The sequence below is a fragment of the Bubalus kerabau genome, chromosome 6 (assembly GCF_029407905.1).
Source record: "Bubalus kerabau isolate K-KA32 ecotype Philippines breed swamp buffalo chromosome 6, PCC_UOA_SB_1v2, whole genome shotgun sequence".
Taxonomy (NCBI): domain Eukaryota; kingdom Metazoa; phylum Chordata; class Mammalia; order Artiodactyla; family Bovidae; genus Bubalus; species Bubalus kerabau.
In genome coordinates, this window is record NC_073629.1 from 67434077 (window position 1) to 67461887 (window position 27811).

Below are 27811 nucleotides of genomic sequence, written 5' to 3' on the forward strand. Positions count from 1 at the left end.
AGAAGTGTTCCAGCCAGAGGGAACAGCATAAGCCAAGTCCTGAGCCTGCTTGTTGTAGCAACAGAGGGAAAGCCAGAGAGGTGAGCGAGGGGGCTATGCGATCGGATATCTGGTAGGGTGGAGTATATACAATGTATACACATATTTTTCTACCTAAGACCCCAATGCTAAGGAGGGAGGGTGTACAAATCTCTCAAGAGGCCAGAAATGGTAGGATGAAGCGGACTTCCAACTGCGGCGCTACAGGGACACCTTTCCTCCTTGGGTAGGACCAAGTTAGACAACAGCAGGGGTTGGTCCGGGGACCGCCCTTAGAAGACCAACCCTCGCCCTGGGGCGGGGGCGGATGTCGCCCCCGGCCCGCCCTGCCAGCCCGCGCTGCACCGGCTGCGGTTACCAGCAGGCGGTGTACTAAGCGCGCCTGCAGCCGCCGCCGCCCGCCCGTCCCAGCGAGGACGAGAAAGGAGGGGACCGGAAGGAGCCGCTGGTGCTGCGGGAAGTGGCAGGAACGGGAGGCGGGGACCCACCTGGAAGCGCCCCGGCGCCGCTGTTGAGCTTCCTGCAGCGGCGGCCACCAGAGCCAGTGCCGTGGCGGGGGCGGAGAGCGGCCACGGCGACGGCGCCTCCCTAAGTGGCCTGCGGCGCCCAGCCCCGCACAAAAGGTGAGCAGGCGCTCGGGGCACGTGGTGGGGGCCAGATGCGGGGGAGGGAGAATGGAGGCGGAGAGTACTCGGGGATGATCGGCTCTGGGACCCGGATTTGGAACGGAGTGCTGGGAGGGGGTGGGCTGGAGGCTGCCGCGGCGACCGCAGCGGCGGCGGAGCCCCCACGTGGGGCGGGGGTGCGCGCGCACGTGTGCGCGGGCAAAAGGGGGGCGGGGGAGGGCTCTCCGGAGGCCAACGGGCGCGCGCTTGCTTAGTACCGGTCCACGTGACCGGCACGCCAAGAATCCGCTTCCACGTGACAGTCTCGGAGGCTGGCTGAGGCTGGAAGTTGCTGTGTCTCTGTAGTGTAACCGTGATCGTTGCGGGTCTTAGGGTTGTTTGCAGGTTTTCTTCTCCACTGGGGGTACGAAGAGAAATATAAGGCGGAAAAGACTTCCTGCCCTTTCTCTTTTTTATACGTTCTCCTGTTCGTAAATGAAGCCCTTTTTAAGTACTGAAATACGGATTTCTCGGTACCGCCATGTTGGTTGTAGAGGAAACTCGCGAGATGCTAGGGGGTTTGTATCGCGAGATCTCTTGATTCTCGCGGGACCTTGTTGGCAGAGCAGTTGTCCTGGATGGCGGAGCCCTGGGTTCCGGGGGCCTGGGACTCGCAACTCTTTGTACAAGGCAAGTTGCTAGGGAGGGGCCTAAGGCAAGTGCCTCTTGGTGCCGGGAGACGTGCTGTGTCAGCTTTCTCTAGTCCTGAAGGGAATATACATTGACCCAGTTTAGGCAACACTATCCTCCCCACCCCCCTGCGGGCGCTCCGCCACCTGCAGAAGCGACTGTACCCCTCAGCTCGGGCTCCTTCCCCGCTTAGTGAGAGTTCCTGTTCCTCCGCGGTCTGACTGGAAGTCCGGAGCCGTGCTCGTAGAGACGTGACGATTCCATTGGATACCGTTCCTCTTACTTTCAGACGTTCTTGTCAGTTTTTACCCTTGTTGCCATTTTCTAAAGAATTCCAGACCTGTTAACCATTCTGTCGCTTGTTTCTTCCGCAGTATCTTTCTCCACTTGTCCTCCTCGGACGCTTAAAATAGAGCGCGTTCCGTTTCTTCTCTCTGGGCATCATTTACTCCCGTTTATTTGCTCATTGATAACTTCCTCATCACTCTAACTTACTTTGTATTTACGATAACTTTTGGCAGCATTTGGAGAGATCCTTTGTATATGAGAACAATATCCGATGACAGAATAAAACCATTCTTTTAATTTTTTGTACGTGCCTATTAACTCATAATTAAAGATCAGTTTTTTTTTTTTCCCCGCAGCAAGATTTTGATTACTGTTTTTATGAAGTTCCGTCTTTGTTGTTCAGGGATGATTGTTTTAGGTTACATATTTCAGGTAATAGTGGAACGTTTTCAGTCAAATTTAAAAGCAAACTTGTCTTTAACTTTGAATTCAATTTTTCCTTGAGTTTGAGATATGATTAGCTTTTCTCCAACGTTTTATCAAAGTGAATTTATAGCATACTTTTTTTTTTAGTATGGATTTATTTAGTATTCATAGTGATAAATTAGCAATCTAATCAGGTAATCATAAGTCTTTTTAAAACTACAAACGTGTTATTTTTCTCTGCATTTAGTACGGAGTAGAATAAAGGGTAAAATATTTCCTGGTACACATTCTTCCAAGTTATCTTCCTCAGTCCTAAAATCTCTGTAACCACTCTTAGCAGTAGCTATGTATTATTCCAGATATTTTCCTTTTTTTTAACGGAGAGGAAGAAATGGAGGGGTGTTGTTTTAAGATAAACTATCACAACATTAGTAATAAGTAAAAAATTTCTTTTTATTTAGTGTTACATCTTGTCTTTTGACTCATACATACATGCTTCAAAAAATAAATTTTTGTGTTTGTACAGGTTTTTTTTGTATTACAGTTTTGTGAAAATATCTTGAGTGATAGCATTATTTTTACCATAGAAATTTAGTATGCTGGTAGCTCTGTACAAAAAGTCCACATGAAATAATATTTAAAGAACTGTTTGTCACTTGAATTTTGCACACACACCACACACACATGTATGTACGTGTGTATATATATATATAGGCTTCCCTGGTGGCTCACTGGTAAAGAATCCACCTCCTCTTGCCTGCCAGTGCAAGAGCCACAGGTTCAATCCCTGGCTTGGGAACATCCCCTGGAAAAGGAAATGGCAATCCACTTCAGTATTCTTGCCTGGGAAATCCCATGGACAGAGGAGTCGCATGGGCTATAGTCTATGGGGTTGCAAAAAAATCAGACATGACTTAGGACTAAACAACAACATACATACATTCATACATATAGCTATGTGTGTCATGCTGCAGGGCATGTGGGATCTTAGTTCCCCACCAGAGATCACATTGCTGCTGCCTGCATTGGAAGTGTGCAGATATAATCACTGGACTGCTAGGAAAGTCCAGAGTTTTATATATATATATATATATTTTTAATATTTTAATAGTTGTGCTATTTATTTACATTTATATTTGTATGTTTATATTTTTCGATACTTCTGTGCTATAAATGGTTACTCAAGTGTGTGTATTGGAGTTTTCCAATTTAAAAAGTTACCAGCTTAATAGTTCTGACTATGTACTTTAGTGAGTTCAACTGAAGAATGTAAGATATATCAGTAGTTCATAAAACAAATGTACATATACTCAAAAGTTGCTAGGCAGCATTTTCTGATAGTTTTCTGTATTTTTCCCTCCAGACTACTAGGAGACCTGTCACATAAAAAAAGTGACCACTCTTTTTGTTCGGTGTGGGTTTTCTCTTGTAATAGTTCAAGCAGGAATGTTGGGAATAAAAGGGAATGTTGAGAGCTGTGATGTGGGAAAGAGGAAAAGGAGATGTGGGGTTATGTATAGGTTGATACTGAAATGGAATTGGAGAAGTTGCAGAGAAAAGGAAGGATGGTAGAGGGTTATCAGCCATGTTCCCAAAATAGGCAGCTCGTGATGGTGGGAGTGGGGCTTGAGTTGAGAATTTGGAGTCAGTGTGTGAGGCAGTTTTTTTCCCTCCCGCTTAATTTTTTCAAACAGGTTTCAGCCCACCCCCTAAATTGTTTGATATCATTTGTCCCCTCTCCTCCCCACCCCCCAGAAAAAATCATCAACTGAAGTTGATGTTTAATTGAAACTCTGTGAATTCTTAACTTAGGTAAAGCCTGTCTTTCATTAAGTAACTTTTGTTGAGTACATTTTATTTTGTTAGAGATTGGACGTTGTGAAGATGACTGTGGATTCAAAGATGACAATTTTATAGTGACCTTTGCAAAGGTGTTTACACAATTTTGCTTGGGAATTGGGCCTTTGGTGTAGCCAGTTTTTGCAGTAGTATTTGTTGCTTATTCTTAACGACTTTGTTTTATAAACTGTGTTTGGTAGCAGATCTTAGAAATTATTAGATTTCTACAGACACTAAAATACTCAAGTACTGGGTAGAACTATACTGAGAAAATTCAAGGAGAAATATATCTTAATATGATTTGAGTTTTGCTTCAGTAAAACTTAGATAACCAAGAAATTTTATTTTCTTTTTTCTCATTTATTATTGTCATAGAAGTCATCTATGAGAGCTAATGAGCTTCAGTGATCAGAGGATATTAACAAAAGTGATAATGTCCTCACTTGGAATTTTTTTGTTTAGATATGACACAATGCTAATTTCCATAGACCTGTAACTTTGTAAACTGTATTACCTATGTCACATATTAATTATATGAAGAATATACATTTAATTTCCTTTTTCTGAACCAGTGTCCAAGACAGTTTACAGGAAATTATTTGATCAGAAATATCAAGAAAGTATGTTGTAGGACTTTTTAAAAAAATCTGCCTTTTCATATGAAAATTCAGTGTCAATTTCAGTACAAGTCTTTGGATTTTTTTTGTTTTGGTTTTTATTTTGGGGTTTTTTTTTGGCTGTGCTGTTCCCTTGGCAGTGAAAGAATGAAGTCCTAACCACTGGACCTCAAAGGAATTCCAGTCTTCTGATTTTTAAAGAATATGTGATATATACTGTAGTGCAAATTTCTGTAGTTAATACTCTGATAACCACTGTTCAGTTCAGTTCAGTTGCTCAGTTGTGTCCGACTCTTTGTGACCCCATGAATTGCAGCACGCCAGGCCTCCCTGTCCATCACCAACTCCCGGAGTTTACCCAAACTCATGTCCATTGAGTCGGTGATGCCATCCAGCCATCTCATCCTCTGTCCCCTTCTCCTCCTGCCCCCAATCTCTCCCAGCATCAGGGTCTTTTCCAGTGAGTCAACTCTTCACATGAAGTGCCAAAGTATTGGAGTTTCAGCTTCATCATACATTAAAAAACACAGTATGAGTAAACATTTTCCAAGATGTTAATTTTGACTTCTAAAAACCAAACGTTATGGACTCGGCTATTTCGTTTGAACTTGTCTTTCTCACTTTTTTGCTTCTTTTTCTTTTCATCTGTTATTTCTCACGTAGGTAACTTTTCTCTAGTCAGAGACAAGTAAGCTGACTAACTTTCCCAGAGGATACTATCAAACTATTCAATTTTTAGTATTTTGGAACTCCAGAGTATGTATGTTACAGTCAGTAATTAAACATTTTTTGAGTGATAGTGATTTCTTCCATTTGAAACAGCAGAGCTCTGAGGCTTCAGAATAACTGTAACCAAGTATAATAAGCCTGTGAATTTTATTCAGGAACTACTTACTGGAATAAATAACAGTTTGCAACCCCAACAGAGTTGGTTATCTGATTTTTTTTAGCCCACAGATTGCAAGATTGGTCATTGGAGTTAGGCACACTGACAACTGAAATGTCGTCTTATTTCAAGGCTATTGAAGAAGCTGTATTAAGTATGTGGAACTTTAAAAGGTAGTGTCATTACATGGAGACATACAGTCCTATAATTATGAACTTCTGAGGGAATCACAGTGTTGTAGAGCAGGATAGCGCATGGTCTGTCATAGTGATGATGTTAATCAGAAATAAATTTTATTCTATGTACTGTGTTTTAGGAATTAAGAAATTGATATCTTTTAAGATTTTTATGAGTTGTTCAGTTGCTGAGTAGTGTCCAACACTTTTCGACCCCATGAAGCACTCCAGGCTTCCCTGTCTTTCACTATCTCCCTGAGTTTGCTCAAACTCCTGTCCATTGAGTCATTGGTGCCATTCCAACCATCTCATCCTCTGTCACTCACATCTCCTCTTGCCCTCAGTCTTGCCCAGCATTAGGGTCTTTTCCAGTGAGTCGGCTCTTCACATCAAGTGGCCAAGGTATTGTTGCTTCAGCTTCAGCATCAGTTCTGGAAGTGAATATTCAGGGTTGATTTCCTTTAGGATCGACTGGTTTGATTTCCTTGCTGTCCAAGGGACTCTAAAGAGTCATCTTCAGCACCACAGTTCAAAAGCATCAAATTTAAGAGTAAATGTTTTCAAAGCTTTGTTAATGAAAGTGTTTCAGTTTTCTAGCAAATTCACTTAACAGTGATAATAAGAAGATGGTGCTGCTGTGTATGGACTTTGTTTTATTTTATTGCTTTTATCTTATTTAATATTTCAAGGGGCTACTTCCCAAGTAAGTCTTTGCATTTAATATTTAATAATAGTAGTAATTAACCAATTGGCTGAAGACTAGCACATTTGTTGATGAAGGAATTTTCAGAGCAGATAATTAGAATTTGTAATTGACCTTTCTCTATGAATCAGGTGTATAGTTTTGAATCCTGATGGTAACACTGAGTCTCCATCCTTAGCACAGCTGAAGGTCCTGGGTTGAGAAGTGTTTATTTCTGTTGATTTTTCTCTGTGGCTTTGCCTGCCTTTTCAGCCTCTTTTAGGCTTCCCTGGTAGCTCAGTTGGTAAAGAATCTGCCTGTAGTGCAAGAGACCCGGGTTCGATCCCTGGGTTGGGGAAGATCCCCTGGAGAAGGAAGTGGCAAACCACTCCAGTCTTCTTGCCTAGAAAATCCCGTGGACAGAGGATCCTGACAGGCTACAGTCCATGGGATCGCAAGAGTCGGACACAACTTAAAAGTGACTCAGTCTCTTTTAATATATTAATTTAAACGTTATTCTCCCTTTGTTGATAATGATGGTATGTAGCACTTGATTTAGGAGAAGGCAATGGCAACCCACTCCAGTACTCTTGCCTGGAAAATCCCATGGACGGAGGAGCCTGGTATGCTGCAGTCCATGGGGTCGAGAAGAGTCGGACATGACTGAGCGACTTCACTTTCATTTTTCACTTTCATGCATTGGAGAAGGAAATGGCAACCCACTCCAGGGTTCTTGCCTGGAGAATCCCAGGGACGGCGGAGCCTGGTGGGCTGCCGTCTATGGGGTCGCACAGAGTCGGACACGACTGAAGTGACTTAGCAGCAGCAGCAGCACTTGATTTAGGTATTAACTGTGTATCTGTGTATGTTTTAATGATTTAGTGGCTGGTTTGGGATGTTGAATATTGGGAATTAATATAACCATATTAAATTATTTATGTATTTGTTTCATTATATAAAAATACATGTTTTATATATTTACAGATAAAAATAAATTCATGTCCTGCTTTTAACCTAATTATAGATAACATTTTCCCATTCTCACAATAAGTCTTATAATCATTATTATAAATGGTTGTATGATGTTCCATGTGTAGATGTATTATTCTCCTTTTCTAATTTTTTCACGTATATAAAAAGGAATGTGAAGAACATTTATATATAAGGTATTTCATGCATATAGTATCAGTATTATCTCCTAGTACATTACAGATTTAATTTTTAGGTAAATTTTAAAGGCTGTTGAAACACAGTGTCGGGATATTTGTTAAAAGGATCAATTTATATTCATGTTATCCGGCTGTTGCTCTATACCTCAACATTAAATATTATTTAAAAATGTAATGGGGGTAAGTCATATTATACCACTTTTTTCCTTAAATTACTACTGAGGTGAAACATGCTTAACAGATACATTTCTTTTGTGAGTTTTTCAGGTAAACAGAATTTTAAAATTAATGTAACCAAATCATTAACCTAATTTTGTTTTACTTCTAATCTTATGAAAGTCTTCCTTCTCTGAAAATGTAATAAATAAATGATACTGATTTTAATACTATTTATTTTAGTTTTAGTAACTTCGATTTAAGTAAATTTACTTTCTCAACTGGCATTGGTGTGAAGAGAGAATGTAAATTTTTTCTGGAAATCGGTAATTGTTTAGTCTATTTACTAAATAGTTTTTCTTTGTTTTGCTATGTTTCATTTTTGCTTATTAGTATTGCTTTTTAAATGATTCTTACAACGTGTTTAATATCTTTTGCCCTGGCCTCTTTATTGTATTTGTTTTCTTAGTTTTTCAAAGCACTTTATAATTTGAGGATAATAAAAGCTCATTTTGTACAAAACAATGTTTTATAATTCTTTTTCTTGTCAACCAAAATTAGAAATATTCTTTTTCTATCAGAATTTAGTAGGATTAAATGAAGCAATTTCTTCTTTCTTGAAGAGATAAAATATGAAATTGCTTTGCTTCCTGGTGGCTCAGATGGTGAAGAATCTGCCTGCAGTGCGGGAGATCTGGGTTCAATCCTGGGTTGGGACAGTCCCCTAGAGGAGGGCATGGGAACTCACTCCAGTATTCTTGAGGGGAGAATCACCATGGACAGACAGAGGAGGTTGGCAGGCTCCAGTCCATCCAGTTGCAAACAGTTGGGCACAGACTGAGTGACTAAGCACTACTAGCACTAAGGGTACAAGCAGCTGCAAAGAGAAAAACTACTCTGATAGATTTTGTGGAATTAGAGAAGTAAACTTCTCCAGTCAACAATTAGGATGTGTACTTAAGGTATTTCCCTTATTAAATAGTAATACACAGCTTGATATCTTAGCCTTCTAGAATATTTAATTAAAAAGTGCTCATTAGCCATTATGAGTTCCTTTCTTTTTCAGCTGTTAAGAATGGCATGACAATATGCATTTACTGAAGTTAAATAATAATCTAAGAAATTTCATGTGAGCATTAGGGCATCCATGCCAAGGAGAACTTTTAAAATATATTTGAAATTCTTATTGTTTACAAAGATGTTTGTTTTTTCCTTTATGGAATAATTAAGATAAGCAAATACTTTTCTTTTAAAAAGTGAGATTGTTATGCTTATTTATATTTTAAAGCTGTAATGTTCCAAAACTATTGTATTATTAAATATTGACTAGTATTTTCTTTTGCCTTTAGATTAAAGTGGTTACATAAATGCTAGGAAGAAAAACCAGGTTAACATTGTGAGTGTGAAAACATAAATATTTGAAAACAGTATGTTCTCTGCTTGCGGGTTACATAAGGAGAATTGCAGGTGAGGAACCCAATGTGATGAAATTTCCTTATAGTTTGGATTGGGATGAGATTTATAGGGATTGGAACATAATTTTATACCTTTTTATTTCTACCAGAATTCTGCTACCCTGCCTAATGGATGAGTTGGGTTTTCAGAGTGGCGCTGAAGTGGTCCAGGAATAGCAGTTGTTAAAAATTGTATTCTGGCACTCACTCACCTCTTTACTAGCAACTTTTTTTTTTTTAATTGGACAGAAGTTTAAGGAAAGTAGATCCTGCAGTTCATATACACTTTTCCATTAGAAGCAGATATATGTGTTTCATAGAGTGAAATTTAGCTTGGCTGTATTATAAAGGGAGGAACCAAGATTTTTTCCTCCTGAAAAAGGTGTGTATGTGTGTGTATCTTTGTGGGATATATCCACTGATAGCCCCTTAGGGGCTCTGTAATACTTCTCTGCATTAAATCTCTACTCCCCACTCCAAACCTATAATTCTTAATCTGAATGGTCTCTACTAAACTTTAATTTTTAATGTTTTTGTAGTAATATGTTTCGTTTCCTGAAGGAGAAATTTCCTTTTTTTCCCTCTCTGCTTTTAAAAAAATGTAAATACGATTATCATATTAATACACATAGAAAGTTCTTGTAAGTGTACAGTTTAGTGAATTTTCACAGTGTGAACATAGAACTGTGTAATCATTACTGAGAAATTATTATCAAAACCCCAGAAACTGTCTTGTGCTGTATTCTGGTTATTAATTCCCCAGGCTGGTAGGAAATCACTATTTTGATATCTGGTAACACAGAATAATTTTGTCTGGTTTTGAATTTTAACTCTCTTTGTAACCATTTTTATCCTGTTTTGATATGAGTAATCTGAGAAATCCTAGAACTTGATCTAGGTTATATTACCTGGACATCTCAACAGTTTTACTTAGACATTTTTCTCATGGCGTTCATAGTTTTCAGAAACTCTAGAAGGAGACATCAAAGAAATGCTTTCTTTGCTTTCTGATTGTATGTTAGACCCTGTTTGTGTTTAAATATTATTTGAGCAAGCAGGATACTTTTAATTTCTGTCATTGATGGCCTTCAAGGATACCTCAGCTGTTTTTTCTTCCCCCTCCTACTTAGAAGTTTTGTTTTGAAAACTTTGGTATAGCATTCCTGACCAGCTAATAGCTTTTTGGACTTTTATCCTATGACTTGGCAGCTTTCTTTTCATTCTTCAAATTCCTTTCAAGCAATGATTCTCATTCTGATTTTTATGACAGCTACCCTGTGGTATCTTGTTATTTCAAAGAATGTGAGTTCCCACCCTTTCCTTTCCCTCCCCTGTCATAAAAAGTCTCAATTTAAGTTTGTCGTTTTACTTTTAAAATATTTATTTCGTATTTATGAATGGTATAACATTGTGGTGTGCAGATTATAAATCAAGTTATAGGCTACTGAAAAAACTGAGTCAGTTATACCTTGTTAACATCCCCTTTCAGGCTGGCTTCAAGTGTAAGTGCAACTTTCTTAAATGGAATTCTCCTTTTGTACTTTATTTTCTACCCTTCCATTTCACTTTATTAATTTCAAAAGAAGGCATAGAAAGATTTATTACTGTGGTCCTGTACATGTTTTTCTTTCATGTAATTCCAATGGTTAGCATGAAAGATACAGTTAATTTCCTTTGTAAATGAATTTTGCTTATTGTCATTCAGTAATTGTTAGGACCAGAATATCATAAATGGCCTGTAGCTGTGGAAATTAGATGTCTTTTTCAAGAATAATTTTAAGAGTAACATTGTATACCCTGGTACTCTTTGATTTGCTGAGCTTTTGTTAAAATTAAATGTTACGCAAAAACTTAATTTCTAAAAAAATTTCTTTTTGGCCTGGAGATTTAAATTTAAAATGTTGACTTTGGGCATCATGTTATAGGATAATATCTCATGAAGAGGGAAGGAGAAAGTAACTGACTTTTGTAAAGATTATAGAGTTACCACTAAATTTGAATAAATGCTTATTTCTAGTTTGGTCTAAGGCACGTTTATGGGTAGGTACTTTTCTTTCTGTAGTTAGCGAAATTTCATGAAGGAAATTTTGATTTGTTTGTAACTACTATAAAGCAGTGGCTCTCAAGCTTTAGCATACATCATAATCACCTGGAAGTTTTGTTTTTCTTCTTTAAAAGCAGTACATGGCTGGGTTCAACCCTAAGAGTGTCAGATTTAATAGATTAGGATATCACACTTTGAGAACCAATACTAGGGCATAGTAAGGGCACCTGCATTTAATTTTTTATATAAAATCAAAATTTTTGGACAAATTCTGTTTAATAAAACATTTATTAAATAAATATACTCTGATTGCAGCAAAAAAGAGAGTACTTGTGAAAGTATTTTGGCCGAACTATTACTATCGTTGTTACTGTTTAGTTGCTAAGTTGTGATCGGCTCTTGGGACCCAGGCTCCTCTGTCCATGGGATTTCCCAGGCAAGAATACTGGAATAGGTTGCATTCTCTTCTCGAGGCAATCTTCCCGACCCAGTAATTGAACCTTGTGTCTCCTGCTTGGCAGGCAGAGTCTTCACTGCTGAGCCACCAGGGAAGCTTTAACTATTATGAAAGTAATACTAACTTAAAATTATTGAACATTTGCCATGTGCTAGATACATGTAAGGAGAAGGCGATGGCACCCCACTCCAGTACTCTTGCCTGGAAAATCCCATGGACGGAGGAGCCTGGTAGGCTGCAGTCAGTGGGGTCGCTAAGAGTTGGACACGACTGAGCGACTTCACTTTGACTTTTCACTTTCATATACTGGAGAAGGAAATGGCAACGCACTCCAGTGTTCTTGCCTGGAGAATCCCAGGGACAGGGTATCCTGGTGGGCTGCCGTCTATGGGGTCACACAGAGTCGGACACGACTGAAGTGACTTAGCAGCAACAGCAGCAGATACATGTAAATATTGTATTCATTATCATTTATGCCTCACAACAACCTTGTAATGATGTTTACTGTTATCCTCATTCTACAACTGAGCGAACTGAAGCAGAGAGATTAAGTATATTGCTCAGTGTCACATAGGTATTGTTCTAGCTCCACTGTATATATTCTAATGAATTTTTTTGTATTACATTTTACAGTGACATTTGAATTTTCTTCTAGGTCTTAAATTCAAGGACTGTTTTTGCTAAAGCTGTGTTTTATACACAAAAGCAGAATTGAGAATTGGATGTTGCTGTGATTTGAATACTTTGACTTTTAAAAATAGAAATCACTTAAATTTATTCATCACGGTGTTATTTATCCAAACTCTTTGTTTCCCTATACATTTTGTTTTGTGTGCAGTTTTAGTAAGGCAGCTCTTATGTGGTTAGTGTTTCCTTTAAAATTATGCACAGTGGTAAGTTCATATACTTAAGAATTTTATTGGTTTATTAAAGAGGATCACAAGTGTAGTTCAGTACTTAGAGTCCCCAAGGTGCTTGAAACTATACTTGGGGTTCATTTCAAGTAAGCATGCATATTTGCAGAATAATAAATCTAAATGATGATGTTAATTTCAAGGTACTAATATAAGAAAGGAACATTTTGGTTACTTTTTTATAACAGCTTATTTTAGGAGGATTTCTGAGTTATATTCTTTTTAAGAGTATAGTTCAGTGATTTTTTAGTAAATTTACACTGTTGTGCAACTATTTCCACAGTCCAGTTTTAGAACTTTTACATCAATCCAAAAAAATTTCTTTTTCCTTTTTTGTCAGTATCACTTTCAGCTTATTACTGATTTTTAAAACATCAGCGGGTGCATTTTAGAAGTCCTTTAATATGGCACTATACTACAGCTTAGTATTAGAAACCTATTTATAAACTTTAATACCTAAATTTTTTTTAAACTTCCTTTTACAAAATAGAAAAAAAATTAGCCTTCTAGCACTTAGTTTCTGTTTACTCAGATCAATTTACCTGATTGTCAGTATTTAAAGTGATGTGAATGGTAGTGTTTAGGCCTGGGAAGCATTCTTTCATTCACTTAATTGACTATTCACAATCTAATGTATGAAGAGGGAAAGAGGAGAAGAGAAAAAGAAGATAATTAAGAGAAACTATAGTTCTATAATGATATTGACAAATTTGTACCAAGTTCTGTATGGTGTTTGCTTGGTTTCTGGAAAACTACAGTGAGTGTTTCTGTTGTCTTGATCTGCATTACTCACAAGAATGACAGTTTTTTCTTTTTTTTTTTAAAAAGCCCTTTTCTCTACGTGTTTTAAGAATTTTAAGAATTTTTGAGGATGAATGAGTAGCACATTACACTGAATAAGGTAGTTCAGCTACCTGACTTTTTATGTCTCTCTAACCCTGGGTTTTTATGATTGCGTATAATATTCTTTTACCACAAAAATGCCTGAAAATTGTGTTTGGCATAATGTGATGGGATTCTTTTAATTAAGTGGACTAATTAAGCAATGCATTAATAATAAAGATTATCAGAACTTTTGATAGATTATTCGCTGGCAGTTTAGTCTCCTGAAAGTTGTAGAGTATTGCTGGTATGAAATTGATTCTGACCAACAAGGAAAAACAGTGAGGTACATATGGAATTAGCTGTTACTGAACATTTGTTTTGGGCAAGTGAATATGTGTTATAGTCTCTTTGTGTTGTACCAAAAAGAACATGGGATTGGAATCAGATGGACCTAGATTTTAAAATCCTGGCTCTAGCACTTAGGAACTCTGTGACTTTATGCAAGTAGCTTGTATCTAAGCTCTTGTTTTCCTCAGTATAAATGATGTAGTACTTTAGATTTGCATATAAAGTATATAAGGCACTTGCTATAAGATAAAGTGAAAGTATTAGTCACTCAGTCGTGTCTTAACTCTTGCGACCCCATGGACTGTAGCCTGCCAGGCTCTTCTGTCCATGGAATTTTCCAGGTCAGAATTCTGGAGTGGATTGCCATTCCCTTCTTCAGGAGATCTTTCGGACCCAGGGATTGAATCCAGGTCTCCTGCATTGCAGGGAGATTTTTTACCATCTGAGCCACTAAACAACTTGATATAAAATAGGTGTTCAGTAAATGCTATTTGTTATTTATTGATGTCAAAGTAGAGGCTTAGAGAAGTTTGTTACATGGCTAGTAAGTGACAAATACCTGTTTGATTTCAAAGCCAATGCTTTTCCAAAATACACTATTCTTTGTCTCTTAGATAGAAATGGAAATCAAGGGAATCAAATATTAGTGTCTGTGTTACTTTGGATTTTAAATTATTAGTTAGGAATTCATAGAAAAGCAAGTTTCAAAAAGTTCAGAAAAAAGAGTGACCACTATTGATAGAAGGCACTTAAAAATGAAACATTATTTTAAAAAATGAGACATGTTATTAAAGTTATACAAAATTTCCAGAGGTGAGAAAAGTGTAAGAGTCATTCAGAGAAAATATTGTGACTTCCACATTAAGTAATTTCTAATGAATTTCAAAAGAAAACATATCAAGAATTCCCATAATACTAATAGTATATAACTGATGGTTAATACAAAAATGTGTCAGGAAGAATGTGGGGAGACTCAAGATCTGAATGAGTTGAAGTTAACAAAAAATGTATAAGACAGCAAGAAGGACTTTAGCTAAATTTAGAGCAAGATCAGTAGGGAAGAAAGAGGTCCCATTGATTGAGGAGATAATATAAATAATGACAATTACTCAAATCCTATTTTACTTCTCTTACATCTAGGAGAATGACTTTCATACTGGAAAGGAGACAACCTTGTTTAAAGAGGAAGCTATTCCATGATTATTATGGGTTGAACAGATTTCAGTTCAGTTCAGTTCAGTCACTCAGTCGTGTCCGACACTTTGTGACCCCGTGGACTGCAGCACCCAGGCCTCCCTGCCCATCACCAGCTCCTGGAGTTTACTCAAACTCATGTCCATTGAATTGGTGATGCCATCTAACCAGCTCATCCTCTGTCGTCTCCTTCTCCCGCCTTCAGTCTTTCCCAGCATCAGGGTCTTTTCAAATGAGTCAGTTCTTCACATCAGGTGGCCAAAGTGTTGGAGTTTCAGCTTCAGCATCAGTTCTTCCAGTGAATATTCAGGACTGATTTCCTTTAAGATGGACTGGTTAGACCTTGCAGTCCAAGGAACTCTCAAGAGTCTTCTCCAACACCACAGTTCAAAAGCATCAATTCTTCGCTGCTCAGCTTTCTTTATAATCCAACTCTCACATCCATACATGACCACTGGAAAAACCATAGCCTTGACTAGACGAACCTTTGTTGGCAAAGTAATGTCTCTGCTTTTTAATATGCTCTCTAGGTTGGTCATAACTTTCCTTCCAAGGAGTAAATGTCTTTTAATTTCATGGCTGCAATCATCATCTGCAGTGATTTTGAGTCCCCAAAAATAAAGTCTGCCACTGTTTCCCCATTTGCTGTGAAGTGATGGGTCCATATGCCATGACCTTAGTTTTCTGAATGCTGAGTTTTAAGCTAACTTTTTCACTTTCCTCTTCCACTTTCATCAAGAGGCTCTTCAGTTCTTCTTTGCTTTCTGCTATAAGTGTGGTGTCATATACATATCTGAGGTTATTGATATTTCTCCCAGCAATCTTGATTCCAGCTTGTGCTTCATCCAGTCCAGCATTTCTCATGATGTACTATGCATATAAGTTAAATAAGCAGGGTGACAGTATACAGCCTTGACGTACTCCTTCCCTGATTTGGAGCTAGTCTCTTGTTCCATGTTTGGTTCTAACTGTTGCTTCTTGACCTGCATACAGATTTCTCAGGAGGCAGGTTGGGTGGTCTGGTATTCCTATCTCTTTAACATTAAATCTCCCTTAAAACACCTTTTCAAGGTAAAATGACTTTTGTACTTTCTTTTTGGTTGCACTGCAGGGCTTGTGGGATCTTGAAACAACAAGATCACTATTCCCTTAAGTGACTTGCGGGATCTTGAAACAACAAGTCACTATTCCCTTAAGTGACTTTGTAAACTTGAAAGTAAAATGGAAAACTACTAAAATTAAGTAGTTCTCTGAATAGGGATCGAACCCAGGTCTGAGGCAGCGAAAGTATCCTTTTTTTACTTTTCCTGTACTACACTTACATATTTACATGCCTTTGGTTCACATGTCACTTGGTCTAGAGATGTTTTCCCTGATGAAGGAGTTTCCAAGGGGCATCATTTACATAGACTTTGCTGTGAGTGATGCTTACAGATATGGCCCTCTTTACACCAAATAAAATAACACTTCCTTCTTTGACGTTCCCTGGTTTATTTTTCTTCACAGTGATTACCATACTTGATGTTTATTGTTTGCCTGTTTTTATTAAAATGTAAGATCCATGAAGGTTGAAATTATGTTTTGTTCATTGATTTAATTCTCAGCTTGAAACGGTGCCTAGCTTGTGGCTGGTCAGTGATAATTTGTTGAATGAATAAGTTTATATTGTAAAGTACGTGGGGGAACAGTGTTGAGCGCTGGGAAAATGCTCTTTGAATGTTAGCTGTTAATAATGATACTGCTGCTTAACTTAATTACATTCTTTGTATTTACACATATACTGGATTTCATTTTATTTTTTAGCACATTACATACCTTACAGAATAAATGTAAAATTTCAACAAGCAGGTTTTTCTTGGATACTTAAAACTCTGTTAATATTAATAAATGAAACTTGGTAAATATAGTGAGTCATAATTTCTCTTAAACATTCCAGTTTTGCTTGTTAACCAAACCACATACTTTTATACTGTTAAAAGTCATAAGGCTGAAGTCAGTTACCTTTGTAAATTTTAAAGACTGTTAGATTCTAAAATGTTAAAGTTCTCTTAAGCATTATACAAACTTCAAGAAAAAAAATCATTTTAAACTTAACATGGAAATACTGATATCATGGGTTGATATACTTAATTTTGCATGCATGCTCAGTCGCTAAGTTGTGTCTAACTCTTCGCACCCCCCCGGACTGTAGCCTGCCAGACTCCTCTGTCCATGGCATTTCCCAGGCAGTAGTACTGGAGTGGGTTGCTGTTTCCTTCTCCAGTGCATCTTCCTGACCCAGGGATCAAACTGGATCCTCCTGCATTGGCTGGCAGAGTTTTTAGCACTGAGTCACCAGGGAAGTCCATGTTTAATTTTAGTAGTATTCAATTTTAGTTCACTTTAAAGTTTAGAGAGTCACTCCAGGGAATAGTTTTGTTGTTTAAAGCAAGTTAAATTTCTGTGATACAGTTGATGAGCACAGACCAGTTACCATCTGTTGACTGGCTGGTTTTCAGCCTGACTTTAGTTGGCTTTGAAAGCTGAATTTGTCCAGGTGGTTTTTCTCATTCCACATATGGACTCATTGAACCTTTAACAAAAGTTGTCCCTGTAATAGTGGATCTCCAAGAGGATGCCTTTTGGTTTCTTCTGAATTCAATTTAAGGCTTTTTGTAGCTACCTTTTAACTCCATTGTCTGATCAAGTTCTTTCTGTAAACCCCACCCAGATTGTTTTACCATTCATTGGGTTCCAAGAATTCATTTTTCTACCTGTCTGGCTAATGCCACAGGTTTTAGATCATTTAAATGATAAAAAGGAACTGAGAGAAATGTTGAGAGTGTTGGTTAATTTGTGGTGAATCAGAGTATGCCTGAAGGTTAGAAACAGACATGAAGTCTTAAAAAGAAAACAGCAATTTTGGAAATACTTTTTTAATTCTTGGAGGTGAGATAGAGAAATGGGCTAGTTCATCAGCATTAAGAACATTGCACTAATAGGTAAATAAGCTTTCTTAAACACTTTTAGAAAGGGATTTATGTCAAACTTAGAGATGTATCTAAAAAGGTATTTTTTTTGTCCTTGTCTATTTTAATATTTTTATTAATACTTTGTATAAATACACAGTTGTACTTATTTTCTGAACAACTCAGCTGCAAGGATAGATGACTAAAAGTAGCTTTCAAAATTTTGCGTAAAATCACAGACAGGAACCTGTAGTGTGAGTTGCTTAAAAGTGAAGAAGTTTTGGAAGAGTATGGAATTCAATTGAAAAAGCTCTGTGAATGAGTAGAATTTTATTTAATTCACCAATTTTAAGGCACTGGAGAATAAAACATGAATTGCACTGTTCCCTCAAACAGACTGTAATCAAAGAATATAGATGTATCAAACTGTACATTGTAAATTCTATAATAGAAGATTTAAGCGTTATGGGAACAGAAGAAAGAGTGGTTAATTCTGGTGGATCATTGAATTGGGCTTGGAGGAAGAAGAGTTTTATAGAAATTGAAGATGAGAAAACATCATTGTGGTGTTTTATATTCTTTTAATTAGGGGACTGGAAGATCAGTCAGGGTTCTATTTATTAAGACATATATTTTGTGAAATATATGTCTTAATAAATATGTCATATACATGAAATATATGTCTTAATAAATATATGTCTTATAAATATATAAATATATGCCATGAAATTAAAAGACGCTTACTCCTTGGAAGGAAAGTTATGTCCAACCTAGATAGCATATTCAAAAGCAGAGACATTACTTTGCCAACAAAGGTCCGGCTAGTCAAGGCTATGGGTTTTCCTGTGGTCATGTATGGATGTGAGAGTTGGACTGTGAAGAAGGCTGAGCGCCAAAGAATCGATGCTTTTGAACTGTGGTGTTTGAGAAGACTCTTGAGAGTCCCTTGGACTGCAGGGAGATCCAACCAGTCCATTCTGAAGGAGATCAGCCCTGGGATTTCTTTGGAAGGAATGATGCTAAAGCTGAAACTCCAGTACTTTGGCCACCTCATGCAAAGAGTTGACTCATTGGAAAAGACTCTGATGCTGGGAGGGATTGGGGGCAGGAGGAGAAGGGGATGACAGAGGATGAGATGGCTGGATGGCATCACTGACTCGATGGACGTAAATTTGAGTGAACTCTGGGAGTTGGTGATGGACAGGGAGGCCTGGCGTGCTGCGATTCATGGGGTCACAAGGAGTCGGACACGACTGAGCGACTGAACTGAACTGAACTGATATTTTGTGAACAGATTAAATAATACTTTGGGATGGGAGACTGATTAAACTATTACAGTTGTTTAAATGGAAGTGGTGATGGCCTGACTTGGAGCAATAACAGTAGGACAGAAAGAGAAGAAAGTTTTTTTCAAGACATTTCAGAAGCAGAATAAATAGGGTTTATTGATTGTATACTGGTGGGAAAGGGAAAGTGTTAAGATGTTAAGTTAGTTTGGGTGATATATGTCCTGTAGATGGTTGACATAGGGAGGAGATAAGTTTTTTGGTGATAGGAAGAAAATGACTAGGGATTTCTACTTATTTAATACAAACTACTTTTGGGACATCTAGATTGGGAACTCACAATATGCCAATCTGAAGTTTTGGGTGGTGGTTGGGGCTAGAAATACAATAGATCAAAATCATCTGAAAGAGTTTGATTTTACCTGTAGAGGATTAGAAAGGGACACATACATTTTGTAGGGAGCAGAGAGGAGTGACGATGCATAAGAAAGTGGAGGGGAAAGTCTTGGAAAATGTGTCTCAGAGGTACGAGGAAAACTAGAAGGAAGGAGGAGGAGAAATGGAAGGAGGAAGAGAAATGATGACTTGATTTAAAAGCTTCAAGGAGATTTAAACAGTGTGGCCACTGAGAATAGAAACCTTTGCAATTGGGGGAAGAACTAGCCTGATTTGATAGAGAATTTTAGTAGTTTGGTCTTGCCATAATCTGAGAGATCCAACAGTGTGAGTTGTTTAAAAAAGAGAAAAACAAATGAGGTACCAAGCTGCATTAATAGGATTCTCTCCATAATAAGGGATATAAAATGTATTCTATGTTGGTTAGAATGTATTTGCACTTTTGGCCTTGTTTCTAGAAGCTGCATTTTAAGTGAAAAATTGAGTGTGTTTAGAAGGAGGGTAACCAGATGATGATAAGTATCTAAGGACCTTTGAAGAAATTCATAGCGCTTAATGTGGAAAAGGGGTGACTTGGAAGGAAGGAGTGTAGAATGGGAGGGGACAGCTGTTTTCAGGTAATGGAAGCCTGTAATGAATAGTTTCATAGAGTGAAACTAGACCCAGGTATACTACCAGACTTTTCCCCTTAACTGGGATATTATCTTATATATTACATTTACAGTAATCAAAATCAGGAAATTTCACATTAGTTTATAGTCGATAATCAGATTTTGTTGATTATCCTAATAACTACTTTCATAGTTTTAAAATCAAGGATCATGCATTATATGGATTTCCCTGGAGGCTCACACGGTAAAGCGTCTGTCTACAATGTGGGAGACCTGGGTTCGATCCCTGGGTCAGGAAGATTCCCTGGACAAGGAAACAGCAACCCACTCCAGTACTCTTGCCTAGAAAATCCCATGGACAGAGGAGCTTGGTACAGGCTACTGTCCATGGGGTTGCAAAGAGTCGGGCACGACTGAGCGACTTCACTTCACGCATTATATTTAATTACTCTTTTTCTAGACTCCTTTAATCTGAAGATGGTTCCTTGAATTTCTTGACCTTGATACTTTGGAAGAGTTTGGGCCAGGTATTTTGTTGAATGTACCTCAATATGTGTTTCTGATGTTTCACTTTGTTTAGGTTCAGGGTGTATACACTGATAACCTTCAGTTCCAGTCTTTGCAATGTGTATTCCAGTTTTCTACCATGACATATTTGTAACTTTTCTCTAATAAAAGTAATTTAAAGTTAAAAGTTTTTTTTTTTTTTTTTTTTTTTTTTGTGGTGTCATGTTTAAAAATACCCTGTTAACAATTTAAACTGCTCAAAAATGGAGAAAGAGGGACTTCCTTGGTGGTCCAGTGGTTAAGACTCCACACTCCCAGTGAAGGGGCATGAGTGCTCTCCCTTAGTTCCTCTTCAGGATCCCACCACATGCTGCATGGCACAGCTGGAAAAAAAAAAAAAAAATTGGAGAAGGGAATATCTTATGAGTTTAGAAAGTCCCCTGATGTGGATAAAGGAAACTTGACAACATTCCACAATGATCTCATTGTATTCATATGATAATTATTAAGACTGGTAAGCTTTCCCCTTTTGTACAAGAGAAAAGTAGCCAATCTCTCCTCAGAGCATTGTAGTTTTGTTACCAAGTATTTAACTATAAAGTCCATATTCATTTTCCTCTTAAGTGTTAGAAAAGCTGTTAGAGTGTGACTTCAGGGCTAAATAACATCTGAGGATATTTTCAGTCCTTAGGTTGGAACTGTGATTTTTTTTGTGTGTGTGCCATTGTTAATTGCATACTTTTCTGGGTGATTTTTATGAAAGAGATATAGAGAAATTTTTTTTTCTGAAGTTAAAACAATGCTCAATTATTGATGACAAATGGGTAGCAAAATGAGCTTAGAGTATGTAAGGAATTTGACTTATTGAATCTTCCCAGAAACATTTTTTATAAATAAAAAACAAGTTTTGTTTTCATTGTGTGTTTACAAATATGATTCCTATTAGAACAGTTATTGTTAAGCATAAATTGGAAGAAATGGATATTAGCCCAGAATGATTGAAAACTTGGATTGATCATAATTATAGAATAAAGAAGCACAGTAGTTGGGCTATAAAATGATGGTATAGAAGTAATTATGGCCTAACCACTTATGAGACATACCCTTCACATGCTAGAAAATGAAATGTGCTTCCTCTTTATTATTGGTCCTTATTGATATACCTCTACTATAAATTTATTTTTCTAGCTTCTTGTTAACAATACTGTTAATTTCAGATGTAGTATAAGGTTTTGCAAAACCTTTTTGTTGAAGTATAACATATATATGAAAAACACATCCTCACTGAATGTAAAGCACAGTGAACTTCCAGAAATTGAACCAGCAACTAGATCAAGAAAGAGAACATTAGCAGTACCTCCTTTCAGTCACTTTCTACTTCCCCACCCCAAGGGTAACCTTTTTCTTGACATCACCTAATAGTATAATTGCCCAGTGGCTCATTGGTAAAGAATCTGTCTGCAATGCAGAAGATGTAGAACATGAGTTTGATCCCTGGATAAGGAAGATTCCCTGGAGGAGGAAATGGCAATCCACTTCAGTATTCTTGCCTGGAAAATTCCATGGATGGAGGAGCCTGGCAGGTTACAGTCCATGGGGTCGCAAATGAGTTGGACATGACTGGGTGACTACACAGCAACAAATAGTATACATTAGTTCCTTTGATTTGAACTTTATGTAAGTGATGTCATGTACCGTTAATTTTTGAAATAGTTTGAACCTGAATATTTTTACTCTTTTTGTTATGAAATTAAAGAATCATAAAAGTTTTATTTTTTAACTTCTGGGAAAAGATTCTCTTTTGTGTTTGTGTAATTAGTTGGCGTCTACGCTGACTTTTCCATCAATTTATGGAAATCTTCATAGCTCTGTGTGGTGAAGAGTATGCTAACATTTCTGGAAAAATGAACAAAAATTACATTATTTCTTCTGGATAAAAATTAAACTTAATGAAAAATAAAAAATCATTGAAAATGATTTAGTTACATTGTTGTTGTTAAGTTGCTCAGTTGTGCCCTACTTTGTGACCGCATGGACTGCAGCACACTAGGCTTCCCTGTCCTTCACCATCGCCCAGAGTTTGCTCAAACTCATGTCCATTGAGTCAGTGATACCATCCAACCATCTTATTGTCTGTCGTCCCCTTCTCCTCCTGCCTTCAATCTTTCCCAGCATCAGGGTCTTTTCCAGTGAGTTGGCTCTTCTTATCAGGTGGCCAAAGTATTGGAGCTTCAGCATCAGTTCTTCCAATGAATATTCAGGGTTGATTTCCTTTTGGATTGACTGGTTTAATATCCTTGCAGTCCAGGGCCTCTCACGAGTCTTCTCCAGCACCACAGTGCAAAGGCATCACTTCTTTGGCGCTCAGCCTTTTTTATTGTCCTGCTCTCATATCTGTACATGACTACTGGAAAAAGCATAGCTTTAGGCAAAGTAATGCCTCTGCTTTTTAATATGCTGTCTACGTTTGTCATAGCTTTTCTTCCAAGGAGCAAATGTCTTTTAATTTCATGGCTGCAGTCACCATCTGCAGTGATCTTGGAGCCCAAGAAAATAAAGTCTGTCACTGTTTCCATTGTTTCCCCATCTATTTTCCATGAAGTGATGGGACCGGATGCCATGATCTTAGTGTTCAGAAATGTTGAGTTTTGACCCAAGTTTTTCACTCTCCTCTTTCACTTTCATCAAGAGGCTCTTTAGTTCCTCTTCACTTTCTGTCATAAGGGTGATGTCATCTGCATATCTGAGGTTATTGATATTTGTCCGGGCAACCTTGATTCCAGCTTGGGCTTCATCCAGCTCGGCATTTCACATGATGTACTCTGCATATAGGTTAAATGAGCAGGCTGACAATATACAGCCTTGACATACTCCTTTCCCAATTTGGAACCAGTCTGTTGTTCCTTGTTTGGTTCTAATTGTTGATTCTTGACCTGCATACAGATTTCTCAGGAGGCAGGTAAGGTGGTCTGGTATGCTCATCTAAGAATTTTCCAGTTTGTTGTGATCCACTCAGTCAAAGGCTTTGGCATAGTCAATTAAGTTATAATAGATATAAAGTATAAAAGCTTTATGTTAAAATCAACTTGAAAAAAGTTTATATCCTAGGACCCAGTAAGTCTGTCTTAAAGAAGTTAAAGGGGGGGTGCAGAAATACGTTGTATAAGGGCATTCACCAAAGTGGTATTTATAATCGGTAATAAAATAGAAGTGGTCTTAATGGCCTTACAGAATGGATATGGTTTAAGTAGGGATTACTTACAAGGTTTTTGTATATTCATTAGCTTTCTAGTTAAGAAACAGGGGAGACTAATGGCAGCAATATAAATGTGGTTGATTGTCATTATCTGTAGGTTCTGTATTATGAATTCACTTATTTGCTAAAATTTATTTGTAACACCAAAATTAGTACTCCTGGAGCTTTAATGGTCGTTGGCAGACATGTGCAGAGTGGTGAAAAATTTGAATTGCCCAAGGCACATGTTCCTAACAGGTTGAACAGATCATTACCTGCCTCCTTTCAGCTCTCATGCTGTAGACTGTTCTTTTCATGGTCTACTTAGTACCACATCTTTCACAGTTTTGTCTTTTTTGGAGATGAGATTTTGCTCATTTTGGGGATGAGATTTTGTTCATTTGTTTAAAATGACCTCCACGTGTCATGCTGAAGTGTTCCTAAGTGAAATCTGTTTGTGATGTATCTTACAGAGAAAATAGTAAATATGTGTTAGACAAGTTTCATTTTAGTACTAGTTACAGTGCTGTTGGTTGTCAGTTCAATGTTCATGAATCAACAGTATAAATTAAGTAAGATGTATTTTAACAGAAACACACCTAAAACGAAGTTATGTTTTGATCACATGATGAAAAGGTGACCAGAAGCATCCAGGAACTTAATTGTACATTTCCTTTAGGCTAATTCAGTGTTCCATATTGGTTAACTGTTCCATGTTCAGTGTTTTGTGGCAACTTTATGAAACATAACTACTGTGAATAAGGAGAATCAACTTTTATGGTAGTTTTAGATTTTTGAAATGTTAAAACTGGCTTAAGAGCTCTTTAACCTTCTGTAGATTCTTAGATATGGTGGAGTATCCACTTAGAGGTAGATTAGAATATTGATCAATTTTTTTTTGTTCTCTCTGAGATAATAACAGTAAAATGGAAGAACTTAGAGGAATTGCCATAGATCTGATATGCTTTCAAAGTTTTTGATTTTGATATTGAGCTCTTGATGATGATATCAAAAAATATTTCTGGGAGGACTTTGTCCTGAGAGAAGAATGGTAAAATGTCCTGTTGCTGTATGAATCTTTACCTTGCTTTGTCTCCTCTTATTTTATTTGCCTTTAAGACTTTTCCTGATCTTAATTGTTGATTGACCATAACCATCGAGAATTCTTAAGACAAGTGGAACTTGGATTATAAAGTGGGTTAAATAATCATTTGTTACCTTTGACTGGTTTTTAGAGGCTGACATTAAATAACATCCTTAAAGATAAAAATCACTGAATAAAAATTAATGGAAATTTAGCATCTTCTCTAAATTTAATTAATTGACAAATTTATAACCATCCTAAATAGAGCATTGCAGAATTTGAATTTAAACTTATTATAAATATAACACTTTTAAAAACTGAAGTGTAGTTGTCGTGTATAAGATATGGGATTCCCAGTCCATGGGATTGCAGAGAATTGGATGTGACTGAGTGCACACACACATGTAAGACATATTTTTAATATTTTAAAGCAAGCTCTTACATTCATAATTATTTGTTACCAGTTTTAAAATGCTACGTACAGCTGGACAGTTGTGAAAGATAGTTTTAGTGAAGAATATTGCTGCAAGGAAGACTTTATAGAAATTGAAGATAAAAGAGGGATCTTTACATCAGACATTTCACATAGGCCTTGCTGAATTATTAATACTTAAGTTGCAAAAGCTTTAAGATTTTTTAAAGATGAACATTGTACAGAGCTGAGATTGTTAATGTAGTAAGTACATAGTAGCATAACATGCTCAATTAATGTAAACTGTTGTGCAGAGCTGAGATTGTATGTTAATGATCAGATAAGATCAGATCAGTCGCTCAGTCGAGTCCGACTCTTTGTGACCCCATGAATCGCAGCACGCCAGGCCTCCCTGTCCATCACCAACTCCCGGAGTTCACTCAGACTCAAGTCCATCGAGTCAGTGATGCCATCCAGCCATCTCATCCTCTGTCATCCCCTTCTCCTCCTGCCCCCAATCCCTCCCAGCATCAGAGTCTTTTTCCAATGAGTCAACTCTTCACATGAGGTGGCCAAAGTACTGGAGTTTCAGCTTTAGCATCATTCCTTCCAAAGAAATCCCAGGGCTGATCTCCTTCAGAATGGACTGGTTGGACCTCCCTGCAGTCCAAGGGACTCTCAAGAGTCTTCTCCAACACCACAGTTCAAAAGCATCAATTCTTCAGCGCTCAGCCTTCTTCACAGTCCAACTCTCACATCCATACATGACCACTGGAAAAACCATAGCCTTGACTAGACGAACCTTTGTTGGCAAAGTAATGTCTCTGCTTTTGAATATGCTATCTAGGTTGGTCATAACTTTCCTTCCAGGGAGTAAGCATCTTTAATTTCATGGCTGCAGTCACCATCTGCAGTGATTTTGGAGCCCAGAAAAATAAAGTCTGGCACTGTTTCCACTGTTTCTCCATCTATTTCCCATGAAGTGATGGGACGGGATGCCATGATCTTTGTTTTCTGAATGTTGAGCTTTAAGCCAACTTTTTCACTCTCCTCTTTCACTTTCATCAAGAGGCTTTTTAGTTCCTCTTCACTTTCTGCCATAAGGGTGGTGTCATCTGCATATCTGAGGTTATTGGTATTTCTCCCGGCAATCTTGATTCCAGCTTGTGCCTCTTCCACCCCAGCATTTCTCATGATGTACTCTGCATATAAGTTAAATAAACAGGGTGACAATATACAGCCTTGATGTACTCCTTTTCCTATTTGGAAGCAGTCTGTTGTTCCATGTCCAGTTCTAACTGTTGCTTCCTGACCTGCATACAGATTTCTCAAGAGGCAGGTCAGGTGGTCTGGTATTCCCATCTCTTTCAGAATTTTCCACAGTTTATTGTGATCCACACAGTCAAAGGCTTTGGCATAGTCAAGAAAGCAGAAATAGATGTTTTTCTGGAACTCTCTTGGTTTTTCCATGATCCAGCGGATGTTGGCAATTTGATCTCTGGTTCCTCTGCCTTTTCTAAAACCAGCTTGAACATCAGGAAGTTCACGGTTCACATATTGCTGAAGCCTGGCTGGAGAATTCTGAGCATTACTTTACTAGCGTGTGAGATGAGTGCAATTGTGAGGTAGTTTGAGCATTCTTTGGCATTGCCTTTCTTTGGGATTGGAATGAAAACTGACCTTTTCCAGTCCTGTGGCCACTGCTGAGTTTTCCAAATTTGCTGGCATATTGAGTGCAGCACTTTCACAGCATCATCTTTAAGGATTTGGAATAGCTCAACTGGAATTCTATCACCTCCACTAGCTTTGTTCCTAGTGATGCTTTCTAAGGCCCACTTGACTTCACATTCCAGGATGTCTGGCTCTAGGTGGGTGAGCAGACCATCGTGATTATCTGGGTCGTGAAGATCTTTTTTGTACAGTTCTTCTGTGTATTCTTGCCATCTCTTCTTAATATCTTCTGCTTCTGTTAGGTCCATACTATTTCTGTCCTTTATCGATTCCATCTTTGCATGATAGTACATAGTAACATAACATGCTCAATTAACGAATCTTGAATCAGTCTTTAGTCCAAGAATCATTTCCAAACTAGTCTGTTCCAGGAATAATGAAGCTAGTTGGGACCTCAGAATGATGTTTAGATACTTTCTTATTTCAGTTTTTGAAAGTCTCCAGTCAACTATGGAATATTTTTGATTTATGATATTGAAGTTCAGATTATTTATCTCACTTCAGGCAAAACTAAATCAAACTGTTTAAATGGTGGCCCTTTAGGGTCTGTTTCCTTCTTTTCTTGGGAGTTTGCTTCTTTTCACTGGGAGTTTCAGTGACTGACTGACTGAGGAAGTCCTTTGTTAAGCTGTGTCATTAGCCATATACACACATCTCATGGAGAAACTGTGATTGTTGCTGCTTATTCATATGCTCTGTGTGTGTGTGTTGTACATATACATGTAGATGGGGTCAGGCATGCTTAAATCAGCTGTATCACCACATATTAGTCTTACCTGTTCTTGAACTTTA

The 27811-nt window shown here is 37.7% G+C and overlaps 1 protein-coding gene across 6 annotated transcripts in view; it reads left to right on the forward strand.

Moving 5' to 3' along the window:
• The first annotated feature begins 522 nt into the window (after positions 1-522).
• The window catches only part of ZZZ3 (zinc finger ZZ-type containing 3), a 120589-nt gene continuing 93300 nt past the window's right edge, over positions 523-27811 (forward strand). For 4 of the 6 annotated variants that reach the window (XM_055585425.1, XM_055585431.1, XM_055585429.1 and 1 more), the window contains exon 1: positions 8923-9040. The gene's annotated coding sequence lies outside the window, so the exon portion shown is untranslated. Of the gene's footprint in view, positions 663-5454; positions 5564-8922; positions 9041-27811 lie in introns of those variants that run through there. The other 2 variants (XM_055585427.1, XM_055585426.1) reach the window with 2 other exon arrangements.